Below are 13,964 nucleotides of genomic sequence, written 5' to 3'. Positions count from 1 at the left end.
GAGGATAGTGTTAAATATTTCGGCATCACGTTGGACAAACGATTCACATGACTTAAACATGTTCAACTGAAAAGAATTAGCTGTGTTATCAAATCTCAAAATGGATACAGGCTTCTTGGGGAAGTATGCAGATCTGAGATCAATTATTGCTTGGTCTGATGTAGTGATAAACAATAATCCAGTCAAGGAGTAAAGAGGAGTTTTGAAAATACCTCGTGTTAAGAAAGAGAAAAAGTGCTCAAGTGCAATGAATCAAATAGCTTCAACATAAAAAATTATAAATTTATATAATTTCAATTTGTTGTGCAACTGTGTATCTTTCTTTGGTGCCTTACCAAAGAAAAATTGATGCAAATATATATTTTGGTAAGTATTCGAAAGACAATGTGCTCTATTTAATTTGATTTTTAATAATATATAGTTCTGAATTAATTCCCATGTATTTTTGTTCTCCGTAATCATTTTTGCTTTATTAATTGTTTTAAATTTTTAATAATATACTTCTTATGTATTGATAGTATGATTTACTGAATTCGAATTTTACCGCCAATATAAATATTTTTCTTCAATCCTGGTATTGGCAGTCTCAAAAAATTATTTATGAATAATTAAATACAAGAATTATTTCCAAGACCACTGAAGATTAATTCAATTAATTAAAATAATATAAAAAGAATTTTTGTTGTTGTAGTTCACTACTTTTCGAAAACTCTTTATGAAATATTTTTTTTTTGTTTAAAACAAAAACTTCTGTTTAAATTATAGTACCTAACACATTTTCATATTTTTTATATATATAAATAATATGTATAATATAATTAATATATTGTAACTTACAGTGTATGTTACACAAAGTAAGTTATATTACACAAAATGTTTAATTCTTAAGTTTTTGTTAGTTTATAATAAATTTAGTCCCTAATACAACTCAAATCCCTGCGTTTCACTTTGGTGAAGACACCACAATATTAAAAACAACTTTTTATACTTATTTTAAAAGGATTCTCTACACTTTCTAATATAATCCAAGGTGTTAGAATTGTGACAAAAATATATAAAATTTTTTATATAGATTTTTCTTTCAATATAATAAAAACATATGGCTTGAAAAAAGTAATTACAACTAAAAATCGTCCACCAAGTGAAGACACGCCGACAACGTGTTACTTACACGCTTTTATTTAAAAATTTAGTTTTAATTACTGCATTGATCAGTGTAAAATTTCATATGCAACATTAACTCTAATTAACAGAAATTCATTAGTGTTAAACATAAAACGATTTTTATACCATCATCTCTACCAACATCCATACGTGCTTTGCCTATAGTCGGTTAGTCTACTATGCAAGAAAATCAACTTCTGCTACATTTTTACAACCGTACGTGGCATGCGTAGATATGTTTATCCATCTGCATAGGTATGAAAAGAAAAAGTATTTAGGTAACGCCGCCCTGTCTCGCAGGTTGTTGGATTTCTTCTTCTTCGGTAAAGTGCGCTTAGATTGGCTTATTTCGTGACGTTGTCTGGCTTAAGTGCAATCATTTGTTTGTCCCGCGTAATGTCAAAACTCATTTAGTTGCATTTTAACTTCGTCGTCAATTTTGTGGGGCTACTTTTTTTAAGAACTTTTCTCTTGTACCTTTTATCTTGTTAACTTTTTTATGCTTATTTTTTGATATTAATTTGCTGTATTAGTTTTTTTTCTGTTATAGCATTTATATGGCCATAGTAAACCTAAGAATCGTTATGGCTGATCCATTTTATCTGAGTGCGGCTTGTGTTTTTGTCTCTTATAAATATTCATTTTTAATGCTTAGGACGCGCAGTATAAATTTTCGAATGTTATTGATGATTTCTTCAAAGAGGACACATGTTTCAGACTATCAACGGCTGCTGTGTTTGATCTTTAGACATAAGGGCGACCAAGGGTATGGAGAAGTTAGTGTACTTACGATATCCGAAGTTGTTATGCGGTACATATACAGTGGCAATGGTGAGTGGTGAGCAGGGTTCAAAAAGTACCGCTCATGGAACGCTTAACGACAGAATTCATTTTGCATTTTAGTGTTTGCCGATGCATTATTACTGTTGCAACAAACACGAATTTTTGTTTTTATATTCTGGGGACTTGTTAGCTTTATCTCTGAGATGTTTAATTTGATCTGGTGGTATAAATCAATCAAATACAGGATGTACTGCTTTAATTTACAAATGAAAAAGAGAGAAAACGTTTCATTAACTACTTTTTAAAAGTAACGAAAATTCATCTTTAATTTAATTTATATAAGGTCCTTTGAATTCATTAAATATCGCAGTGGGTACTTTTCCACTCCGCCTGTTCAAACTCAAATGCTCGTTGCTCACATGCAGTTTATGGTCGTTTCGGAGGAGGTGTAAATAACTGATGTAAATGTAGTCTGCGAAAAATTAACATACAAATTGTATTCTGTGGTGGATTATTTTAATTTTTTATGCATTTTTTTTTCATTTCGTTTAAATAATCTTCATTGTAGAGTGTCAGTCAGTGGAAATAAGTAAAAACTTGCTACAGCTGTGAAATATTCAAACAAAAACAGCAAAAAGAAAGTTGATTTCATACAAAATATAACACCGTTCGCAACACGAACAGCGGCAAGGAAGTTGAATTCATTGAGTGGGTGGGAATGGTTGGTTTCAACTAAATAAAGCAAAGTATCTCAAAAAGTTGTACGTACACATAAAATGACAAAAAATGTTGACAAAAATTTTATTTAATTTTTACTTTTTACTTTTTCATTTTTCATTTTGTTTGTTTTTTTGATATGTGCACATACGAGTACGAGTAAAATTGGCGTGTTGAAACAAATTTTCCATTTATTTTTCCGCATTTTTTAAAGTTTCGTAATTGCAATTCCATAAAAAATTTAAAAAAAGGTAGAAAATAAATTAAAAAATAAAACACGAAATCGGTTAAGTAAAATAGGATTGTAAAATATTTTACATTTGTGCAAGTGCAGTTCCAACAATGAAACTTAAACAAAACAAAATAAAATCCAACAAACACCAAAATGAAAGCACATTCCAACGTTCGTAACGGATACCAAAAATCAACAACTACAGCAGTAACAGCAGCAGCAGCAGCAGCAACTGTTGTAGCTGTAGTTGTAGTAATAGTAGCAGCTGCTGTTGCAATTTCGACTCAACTTTTCCGTTTCCGGTAGGTATTTCCACGGCTATTTATACATATAATATTACTCAGATACAATTTTAAATCTAATTTAATCTTTAATACATTTCACAGATACAGAGGTGTCGTTCAATTTATGTCTACTACTTAGAACCGCGCTATGGAATGCGGATAAGTGCTTCTGTAAAGAATTTAGGTTAAATTATGATTACATATATAATAATGCCCATTATATAAAAAGAATAGTTTTTATATAGAAAATAGTTACATGCAAATTATCTATTGACAATTATATCAGTTGGAGAGATAGATCCTACACTGTTGTACTGTCTATGACAATTTAATTAATAGAAGTGTATTTATTACATCCAAAGTAGTAATATTCTTGTGTTTAATTAAGCATAGAAAACAGATTTAATATTAAATTTTTTTAAATCTTTGCAAGAATCCTACCAAAACATTTTAATATTTGAACCACGTTTAAGGTAATTATAATTTTTATGCCATAGCAAAGTTCGTGAGTGGTACAAGCGTTTTAAAGTCGTTGGGACAAAGTGGATGGGAAGGATGTTGGCTATTTGAGATCCATGTATATCCTCTCTCTATATTCCACTGAAGCTACGCTTGGTTTTATCTAAAATAAACCAAAATATTTATTTATATATATGAAATTGGTAATGTGAAATATACCCCATGTTAATATAATTATACACGCTGTGACTTTTATCTTTTCAGAAAATTTCTTTTTTAATAAAACCAAAGTACTTTCTCGGTACAGAAGTCATAATAGATCATTCACCAACATTATTAGGAAAATTTTTGATCCAAAACAACTATTCGACATGTCACTAGGTCGTGCAAATAAATATCTGTATTGAATTAGAAGAAAGCTGTTTTGAATTTTTTGATTTAAGCTAATGAAAATTTTTGTTCTCACCTGTAAAAGTATACTTTTGGATAATTACTTGAATATTATTTTTGATAATTATTTTTAGTAAAATCTATACTTCATAATGTATTTTATGAATTAACAGTTTTTTACAATAATTTAAATAAATGTTATATTAATCTGTTGAATTATGCATTGCTTTTAAATACCATTTGTATTGGTAAGTTAATCAAAATTAAGTTCTTGGTGCTTCCAAGACTACAATAATAAAGCTTCAGTTTAAAGCTGCAACCAATGGAAAAAAATAAAAAAGGGAAATTAATTAATTCCACAAGAGCTCGGTTATTTAGCGGGATATTATAGTTTTATAGATATTATAGTGTTATTCTGTAAAAAAATTGTCATATCCAGGGTGACAGAATGTTATGTTACATCAACCTAGAAGGGGATGCTTACATTTTCCGTAATTGTTTAGTTTTGTAGTACTGGAGGATGATAAATCTGGGGCAGAACTTTCTGTTCCCTTCTGATATTAAATACTTATGAATGAGAGACGTTTTTTATTTTTGAAGTGGAATTATATCGATAATAAAATACATCTTATAAATTATTATTTCGATATATGATGTTATTTAAGCTGACTGATGCTCTGTTGTAAGCACTGAAATTATTCTCGGTAGTCTAAGTTCTTTCAATTGATTAATTTCAGCTTCAAATTTACTAGATTAAAGTATTTTTTTTTTAATTAATTTTTTTTTACTTTTATATTACAAAATAATAAATCTTTTTTTTTTGTTTTTTAAATGCATGATTTGCTTTTTTAATTTTGAAGGATTCGCATTTAGAAACACAACGAGTCAAAGTTGCGTTGAAGTCTTATGCAACGTTGAGCAAGTAACTTTAATTTTCAAGTTAGGGGTCACTTTGTTTATCTCTACTTTTTGAATTCTTATTAAAGTATCAAATGGTTTGTGCTCTTTTGGAGCAATGGAGTTGTGTTAAAAAATTGGCCTCTGCATGTGATAAAACTACTATAATTTTTTCTAAATAACAATCAGTAATTTTCTAATCAAAAGATATTTGAGCAATTTTGAGTTAATTATTGTATTACCACACGAGGTTAATATTACGATCCATTATAATTACTCTTTTAATACAATACGATAATAACAGTGAATATCGCTCAGTGAATATTTAATATTTTTTATTGCATACTAAGTTCATAATGTATGGGTTGACTTTGGAAAAGAGAAAAAAAAGTTTATTCATCAATTAATGTAATAATTAGTAATTATAATAAGTAATTAAAATAACTAGTAATTATAGTATTAACTAGTAAAATAACTAGTAGTTTTGAACATATTGAATATGTGAACTCTCTAAAAAAGACACATACACGTTATTATTAGTTTTAGGGAAATTATTACTATAACAATTTATACAAATATTTGTTCTATATTTCTATAGTTCTATAGTTTGCATTTAATTTGTTAAAACAACCCGACACTACAATCATGCGTATGCAGTTAACTGATATGTGTAGCGAACATTACCTCATGGTGATATGAGGTTATGCATCGGGCTTAGATTCCACCATATAAACACTTCTTCAATGAAAATAAAAAAAAAACCCAAATGCGAATCCTTTTACTTCCACATCTTTGATGACAGGCCCATGTGACCAATGATATGAAGGCCCTCATAACTGACATTACCAACTGAAGCTACTGATCGGGCTGTCTGAAGGTTGGCTACTGGACATGTAGCCAACCACACCTTCGGTGAAGATGAACACGTAGCGACGTCTCTTGTCTGTAGTGGTTAACTGAGTAAAGTAGGTATTTAATTGCTATAGTAAATATTTTATGTTATATACGACATGTCACCTACATATATTATTACAAAATAAATACAGAAAAATGTGTGTTTTTGATAAAACTAAATAAAAATAGGAAATCATTAACTAAACTAGATTTCTATTTTGTAGAAAGTAATTTGATATAAGAATTAATATCTGATGTGTCGAAAGAAAGATTTTTCGATTAATTTTATTTACTGCTGTTATATTTATATGTCATATAAATGGTTTTAAAAGCTAAAGCAAACTTGTCTGAAATTTTCTAGTGTTTTAACTGAACTAAATGAAAAATTCCTTGCACATTAAGTAAAAACATTTATTTTATGATTGTGGCAAAATGAAAAATATTTTATGTATATCAAATATTTTCATAAACAACACATTTTTAACAACTTTATTAATTTTCTGTATCCTTCCTTTGTGCACTAAGTAACCGACAAAATCGTAAATATGAAATCATAAACTCATACAATACCAAAATTTAATGCACTCGACCATTCCGGAGGCGTATTATGTATGCATGGCGAGTTTCTGGATTATACGACATACGGACGTGTTCAATCAGAATATTTTGTTTGGTTTGCCCAAAATATACCGACTAAATACAGCAAACGATAGGATTTTATGGCGGCATAATTTTGTTAGGCAGGAATTGCTCGTAAAACATATTTTTATGACTTTGATTAAATTTCACTTCAGTACACTTCATCGATACAGCGTCGTTATACTGTGTGTAAGGGGTCAAGTATCCTTTTCGAATGTGAAAGTATGGGGCCACTTGTTGGGGTTTGTGTGGCTTAATTAAGTATGCCCTTAAATATGAGGTGTTGAATTGATTTTTGTTGCGGTACTAGAATTTTAATAAGCCATTATCAGCATAAAAATTTATTATGTACAAATGTAGACAAGGAATACTTCTACTTATAAAAGGAAGTATAAAAGTATATAACCAATTGCGTCAAATGAACCACTTTGCGTAAAATGTGTCTCCAAGAAGTTTTGTAGCAATGTTTCAGATAATTTTTAATTTAAATTGTGTTATTTATATATTTATTTCTGTTTTTTACTTTTTGGTTTTTTTAGTTTACTGCAATTTGTCCATTTGACAAATAAATCTCAATGAACAATTAGAAGCACTTTTACTCGAAGTGTCAACAACATTTTATATTCAAAAAAAAACATTCTGTACCATGAAATATACATAGGAACTATTGCCTAAATTTTGGGTATACTTTTTCAAAATTTTTAAGAAATCTATTCCCTTGATGTGCTATTAATCAAGCCCTTAGCCATAGTCACGTACAAGACTCTACACATCAACTGAACATTAGTGATTGTACTGTCAAAATGTTTGACATATTCTTTTGTTTGACTATTTGAACTTAACCGCAAGGTGCCAACACATTCGTGGCGTCTTTCCTTAGATTCGTTTTATTTCCTTTGTGAACACAGTTTATTTTTTTGTTTAGTTTTTTAAATTCATTATATGCTGAAATTTATCATTTGAAACTTCTAATGAATAATGACCATATGGAAATATAATTTCAAAATTTGTATGTGACGTGCTCCTGGAAGTCGCATACGTGTTACTTGGTATGCAAACAACGTAGCCATGTCAACTGTCAACACGCGCACTGTTGCGCGCAATTGACTCCATTGGCGGAGCTTCAGATAATTTCAGCGCATAGATACTATTTGCTTAAGTGTTTAATCACAATAAAATGGGTGTTGACAACATGTCACGGTGTCAATCAAAAAACATTCACACATAATTGAAAACTACTTACGAAAATATAAGTTGCGTTGGCCTAAAATCTCAAAAAATCGAAACATGTGTGGCGAATTAATCTCCCAATTGTCAAACATTTCAAAGTTCTAATCTTAATGGAAAATAATTTTATTTTCCTAAATGCTAATTGTTTTTTAAATCTTTTAAATATTTATTTATTTGTTTAATATTTAATGTCTGAATATATGATTAAAATAAACGATAATATGGTATTTGAATAAATAGTTCGATTATTATATCAGGCGTTCTCTCATATGAAATTGTTACTTACTGCATAGGTAACCTATATTTTGATTTGATTTTATGACATTATTATTATATAAATATGAATGTATTAGTAATTTAAATAATATTATTGCTCTATGAACTTTCCTACATCTTAAACTTTACTTGAATTTTATATATCAAGCAACAGAAGAAGTGAATCAATCTTACGTATTATAAACTTCTTCCTGAACTCTGAAAGGTAGAATGATACTAGTATTAGAGAGTACAATATTTGTAACTCTACTTAAAATTATTGAAAAATTTTTATTATTCTACTTGAGAATAATAACAATTTACACTTTTCTTACATTTCAATTGATTGCTAAGTTTTTCTACATTCTAAACCAACTTCACGATGTTCTGGTATTTCATTACACCAACATTTTGGCGATGCATTTCAGGTGTCGACAGACTTTACATTCTTTTTTTCTTTGTTAGATAATTTCTATTAAATAACTGATTGTTCCAAATAACGAATTATGCATTCGCAGGATAAAAAAACTAATGGCAGAGTTTAATGATTCTTCCAGTTGGATTTATATTAAATTCGTTTTTTCGTAATCTAGGACGTTTACTACATGTAAAAAAAGATATTTCTTCTCTAATATTAATGAAGTTAAAATAAATTTTCAATCTTCCAAATTATTAGTTCATTTTTATTTAAAAAAATTTTGTTTTTATATTATTTTAAATAACTGAATTTTTAGCTGACCATACAACTGTTTCGATTATTACCAAATATCCATGGAATTAATTCTTATATTTAATTATTAGTACATTACTCTTTAAGACTGCAAGCACCAAATGTTGATCTCAAACCCTGCCAAATATGAAGCTCAGAGTCAGCGTTTATTAACCAACTGGTTCAAAGCTATACTTAACTTGTATGTTCGACTTTTGGAATTTTGTAATTTTCTGTGAAAGTTCAATAACAAATTCACTTACCATATTTTATTAGAACGAAATCATAAACTAGCTGTAGAATAATTTAATTGATTCATTATATTTGTATTTTAAATTCTTAAATTTCAATACTATTCTTTTTTAGAGGTACTATGGTATTTATTGCTTGATTTTATATTTTTCGTTCCTCAACTTAATCTAGGATCGTAATATGAAGAAAATCGAATGCTAATGTTACTCCACGATACAAGCGATACTATTTTTTTTCAATTAAATTTTAACACTTTTGTATTTTAATAGAGAGGTTTAATAGAGAGAAAAGTAGTGAACTATAGCAACAAAACTTCTTTATATATTATTTTAATTAATAGAATTTCAATTGAATTGAATAGTCAATACCGTCAAACTGACGTTGAAATACAATTTAAAAAAATTCTAAAAATTCATATTTTAAGCATATGGTTATTTTATTATTTGTCTTACCAGTGTCACCTCTCGAGTCTTAGTTAAGTATCGATACTTACTTAAGTATCGTTTATTAATGTCTAATAACATATTACACATCAAATTTCATTGAAATTTGCAGGACATGCAAATATATAACTGATTATTATATTTCAGTGGAATACTAGTTATAGTGAATCGCCCAAGTGATCACAGACATTATTGAGTAAAAATACTTTAGACACTATTTATTATTTTGTAGTTTGGTAAACTTAAATATTTAAATTTAATATTTTTTATTTTAATACATTACTTGGATGGTGGCATTAAGTACTAAGTAGGTACATTAGGTAAAAATGATCTCCGAAGAACATCTTACAGTACTGCATTTTTTTAAGATTATTTTTGGTTATTTGTCTGCACTTTATTTGTATTAGCTGGGCTTTAACTTAACAACTGTTTATTTTTAAAATGTCGATAGATTCAGGATTTCCAGAAGAAAACGTTAGTAGTAATAAAACGCATATTTTTGGTCTTCAATCCATATCAATAAAGTATGAAAGTGAAAAATCAAGCAATTTCTCCTGTAATGAATCCATAACAGGATACATCTTCCATATCCTCATTTTCTATTTCATGCCAAACAGTATTGGTGATCATGGGACTGTAGCGATTATATTTGGTAGTTTGTGTCACATTTTCTTTATTTTAAAAAAGATCCTTGTCTATTTAATCTCCAGACCCAATAACCAAATGCCACATCACGCACTGCATTTATGTGCATGCAATAGTCTTTTAAGAGTTACTTTTAGATTTATGTGCACGCAATAGTCTTCTAAGAGTTACTTTTAGACTGATGAATAAATCCATTTATTATAAGCTTTAAATTATAATAATAGTGAAAAAATATTCATATTCAAATAATATTTTAGTTAAGTAAATATTAGGGCTAAATTTGTAAACATTTTTTTTGAATTTGAAAATTTGTTCAATATTAACTTTTCTATTTGAAATAGATTTCTTGCCATAGAACATAAAAATCTTTATTAAACATAGAAATGATGTTGAAAAATTTTTGTATACTAGCTGTTAATTTTAATGAATACAATGAGACATTAGATCTGAAACTGTGTCTGTCTTGTAGCTGTACATTAATACCTTTTATAGTGTTCTAAATAGACACTTGCGAACCTTAAAGGTGCTTAATTGTGTTTGAATATTAATCGTAGATAAAAAAGAGTTTGGGGAACATCCGTTTTGCAACAGCAATTTTTTTCACCGGCGGAGTTTTTATGATTCTAATTCATTATACTTACATAAACTGGATTTATTAGGATTACATTTTCTAGACAAAAACAAACTATAACAGATATTAGAATGCAGAAGTTCCGTCACAGTATAATTGTCAATGAATATTTTAATTTATTGTAAATGAACTCCTCAGAGATCAGCTCATTTCTGAATGAGTAATGACAATTAAAAATGCATAAAAAAAAAGAACAGAACTTAGTCTGAGACATGCAAATATGTGCAATGAACGAGTGAACAACATGTTTTTTTGCTGCAAAAAAACTGCAACACTGCAGCAGTGGTGCAAGGCTGTCCTATTCCATTTGGCATGTCAACTTGTCGTTGGCAAATTGATCGCACAACAAATTCACATAAAATTGTGTAGTGAATTTAAATAAATTAATTAAAATTAAATAGAACAAAAGGAAACAAATTTCTAAAAATTTAAAAAAAAATAAAATAAAAAATGAAAAAAAAAAAGATTTTTCATGTTAAAATTAGCAAAACGTTTTTTATGTTTCATTACAACGTAAGCAAGCAAAACTTGAAATGGTTTGAGTTTGTATTTCTGATGGCAATTAGGGTTGCGACAGTTTCAGTAATGAAGAAGAAGCAATATTGCTATAAGGAAATGAAACAAGCAGTAGAGAAAGAAAGGCTTAGACTTTTGTTGGTGACTCCTTTTGCCAGCGTAACACTGAATAAATTGCAAAAGTTTTTAATTGTTTTGTGGGCTTAGCCTCATGTAAAACATAGTATGAGCCTTGTAAGGGCGGCTATAAATAATAACAATGATATTATTTAAAGTTTTTCTTGGTTAAAAGCACTAATTGAAGATTGTAAGATTGCAAAATGTATTCACCTCCCTTCACGACTTATTCCTATAAATACGACTTTAACAGCAAATGGCGCTGATAGTATTTCACATAGTTTTTGTTTAATAAACTTTATGCAATGTTGTACTATAGTTATATTTGCGCCAAATCTGAAGAATACATGTAAAAGAAAAATCCATTTTAAACCTAAGAACTGGATTTTAATCAAAAATGAAATGTTAATATATGCGCCGGAGCCTCAAAAACGCTCATTACATGTGCTGATTTCGGCACGGAAATTGTTATATTGCTCTTATTCTTCTCGACTTTTTGCTGCAATCGACATAAAAATCAACATCTTCGTGGTTGCCATTTCGACAAATAACGAGCCTGTGCGCTAACTGCTTTTGCAGTGCCACAATGGAGCACTGGAGCACAACGTACCGTAGGGACTTTTCTTTTGGTAGATCAAGATAAGCACATACAATGCTCATAAGGCAACAAACACTTCACAAGGTCCACCCCTTAAAAGAGTAGCATTTACTTCGCCTGTGATATGTGTGTATGTGTGATTATGTGTGTGGCCAACAAAAAGTGGGGACAGGTAATACTAGTGGCAACTTCCTGTGGCACTTAGAACAATAACTGCAAAGCGCCATGTTTTGTTATTGCCTGTGTTTGTAGTTAGTTACTCGTATTTTGCTTGTTGAATGTTTTTCTTATTTTTGCTGCTGGTACTGATGTTGGTGCAGTTATTGAGCTGATTTAGTGCATTGCGCCAATCTAACTGCATTGATGACAAAAGGCAATAACAATAGCCAGAAACGGAGCAGCAAATAAAAAAATGCTGAAAAATAATAAAATTAAAATATTTTAACAGGAATCCGCTGTATGCTCCTTGATTGTCATTTGGCGATTGTTATCGCTTCTTAAATTGCGCACGTCAACAACAACTGTCATCGTCATTATGTTGCGGCCTTTCCCCCTATCTGCACCAATAACGTTACCGCTACTGTGCAAAATATTTAGTACTTATATCTGGTTTTTTTGTGATTTTCAATGAAAATTCGCAATGAAAGACCAACAGGGAACAATGGTTATTGGTTGTTGGTTACTGCTTGTTGGCTATGTTATGCAGCGGTTAAGAATGCATTTAAACAATTTTATGTTTTTATTTTAAATTTTTTTATTTTTTGTAATTTTGCACAAAAAATCGAACACCATACGATCATACATAAAACAATAGCATTGCAACAAATAAATTGCTTGCAACTGAGGGCGCCAGCAATAAACGTTGTTGCAGCGCTGGCTCTCAAGTTGTCAATCAATTGTTGCGCCATTGTTTAGTGATGACGTGATGGCGCGACGAAAACCCGCGCGGCTCCTTTCTGTACCTTTGACTTCACAATTTGGGCGGCCATTATTAAAATAATTTTTTTCTTCATGAGTTCGTGTTGCACGCCGCTTTTGTTTTTCTGATTTATTTAATAAATCTGCTGCAAGTTGGTGTTTACCATGGTTAAAGTGAAAATGCTTGTTATTGCTTAAATAAATTATGGCTTTTTCCATGCTTCTACACAATTTACAGAGAAAAAATTTGAACTGGCGTTATAGTTTTTTGTCCAAGAGATATGTAAAATGGTCTAGGCACAGCTCTCTAACTCAATATTATATACGCTTTGTTATAGTATGTTTCCAATGGTTTCGTTAGACCAGTTAACTTAGTTGAGATTGCCTGAATTACTCCAATTTCAAATAATTTAACTGGTCTAATGAAGCCAGTGGAAACGTACTATTAGTTTGCAAAATTTTTCATCTCAGATACAAATTATGCATACATTCTTATTACTAAAATAAATATTTATGTATGTTAAATTACCAAATTATAATTATACAACTAAGTTCAAAATCATCAAGAATGATAGGCCCACAACCATTCTGTGGTTTAGGCAAAGGAACTCTATCCATTATCATGAATGACGCAGAGAAAAAAGAGAGAGAACTCTATTGGTTAATGCTACCAAGACTCTCACAATCTAAAATGCTTTTAGGGACTTACAACCTAAAGCACTTTAAAGATTGCATTGTACAAACAAAAACTAACATAAGAATTATTACGGGATTACTGACCGGTCACTGCAGATTGAATAATCACCTATCGAAGTTAGGAATTCAATCTAACTCAGACTGCAGATACTGCAGGGAAGAGAGAGAAACGGCATACCATGTGCTTAGGAACACCTAGGAGGGTATTTCATGGATCATAAGGATTCAAGACTGGGGAAGATAGGATCCATACTGTCTTTCATTAAAGAAATCGGACTTGGAGAAATACTCTAACCCGACAAAGGGGCACAATAGATCTTTTAGGTCGCAGTGCACGATCCCTTACTCAATAATAATAATAATAAGTTCAAAATAAAAACATGTTAATATTGTTTTATATTACAAGGTGAAAGTTTTGTTTTTAAAATTTATTAACAATGCCTAAACAATGCTTTTCCAGACATCGATTCAATAACTATATTCTATATTATATAT

This window comes from Teleopsis dalmanni, chromosome 1, assembly GCF_002237135.1.
Source record: "Teleopsis dalmanni isolate 2A chromosome 1, ASM223713v2, whole genome shotgun sequence".
Lineage (NCBI taxonomy): Eukaryota > Metazoa > Arthropoda > Insecta > Diptera > Diopsidae > Teleopsis > Teleopsis dalmanni.
The sequence above is the reverse complement of the archived record's forward strand: the minus strand, read 5'-3'. Positions refer to the sequence as shown.